General features: G+C 43.2%; 1 non-coding gene across 1 annotated transcript; it reads left to right on the top strand.

Moving 5' to 3' along the window:
* The first annotated feature begins 357 nt into the window (after positions 1-357).
* Positions 358-430, top strand: TRNAE-CUC (transfer RNA glutamic acid (anticodon CUC)). Its single transcript has one exon. It is a non-coding gene; the product is annotated as a tRNA-Glu (tRNA).
* The last annotated feature ends 1,180 nt before the right edge of the window (positions 431-1,610 follow it).

Genomic DNA, 1,610 nt, shown 5'->3' with positions numbered 1-1,610 from the left:
CCTTGTCTGTATAATGATAATAATAATAATGCCTACCTCATTGGGTTGTTGTAAGGATAAAATGAGATACTTTTTCTAAGTACTCAGCCTGGGACTTCTCTGGCTGTCCGGTGGTTAAGACTCCACGCTTCCACAGCAGGGGGGTGCGGGTTCAATCCCTGGTCAGGGAACTAAGATCCGGCATGCTGCACAGCCAAAAAAATAAATTAATTAAAAAATAAAGTACTCAGCCTGACACATGATAAGCATTTAATTAACATTTGATATTATCATTATGTTACTATTCTTTCCCTTACTTTACAGACATGGAAACTGAGACCCACAGAGTATATATTAAGAAATATATTTTCTGGGAATTCCCTGGTGGTCCAGTGGTTAGGACTCAGCACTCTCACTTCCGGGGGCCCAGGTTCGATCCCTGGTTGGGGAACTAAGATCCCACATGCCACGTGGCGTGGCCAAAAAAAAAGAAATATGTTTCTTAAAATTACAAAATGAGCTAGTTGTGTGTGAACATTTTCATTGATTAAAGAAAGGGGACGTGTGGGTATCTGGACACAAGCCAAGAAACCCCAGGTTATGTGGCAGTAACAAATCCTAAATGCCAGGGCTTACAGCAAAACAATGTTCATTTCTTGCCCACACTCTATGTCCATTGTGTGTCAGTTGGGGCTCTGCTCCTATCATTATCTTTGTTCTGGGACCTGGGCATCTGAAGCCTAAAATTACTCTTACAGCCTCATCTGGAGGTGCTTCTGTTCACTTCTGCCCACAGTACTTGGCCAGAGTAAGTCACATGGCCATATGGAGTTCAACCGTGTGGGTAAGCATGATCCCCTTACAGGAGGTAACCAGACATGGGTGAAAAGTAATACAATTTATGACAATTTGCTACATAAACAAATATAACCTTAGTGTGAGTGATCCTCTGATATCAGCTAGTTGAAACAGTTGCTTCAAGATGTCAAAATTAGTGTGAAAAACTGAGACACTTCCACAGCATTAAAAGGAGCATCTCTTGATGTCCACTCCTTGAAATAATTTCTCAAAACCCCCAAACCACAGACAAGGTAAAAAATCTCCAGTCCTTGAAAACGACGACACAGAGTCGTGTGGCTCATCCTAGGAGAGGGTCCTTGTACTAGAACGTCACAGAGGGTTCTCATCCCGCTTCCGTCCCAAAGTGTTTATCACCTGTCCCATCCCATTCCATACCCTTTGTGGTTCAATTTCATTAACGACTGCTGATTTAGTGCCGATCACCAGTCTAGATTGTGGAAACACACAAGAGAAGGGGACACAGCACTTGTCCTCAGGGAAGGGGGCAAACTTTTTGCTGGTGGGGGGAAGATTAACAGTTAAGTTGACAACTAGAATATAAGGTAAGTGCTGGTCTGGTCTGGGAGCTGTGGAACCACAACGGAGGGCCACTTAATCCAGCGTGGGGGTGTCAGAAAAGTTCACTACAGGAAAACTGACGTGGCTGGAATTTCATTCTTAAGGAGAGGTGGGAATTATGCAACTGGTTGAAGTTGTGAAATGATACTGGGGACAAAGTGTTACGTCTTTTAAGAAGCAAGTGTTCAGACTTCCTGGTGTTTCTTGTTTAT

This window comes from Lipotes vexillifer, unplaced genomic scaffold (assembly GCF_000442215.2).
Source record: "Lipotes vexillifer unplaced genomic scaffold, Lipotes_vexillifer_v1.1 scaffold526, whole genome shotgun sequence".
In the NCBI taxonomy this organism is placed as follows: Eukaryota; Metazoa; Chordata; class Mammalia; order Artiodactyla; family Lipotidae; genus Lipotes; species Lipotes vexillifer.
This window is presented reverse-complemented; position numbering and strand designations above follow the sequence as displayed.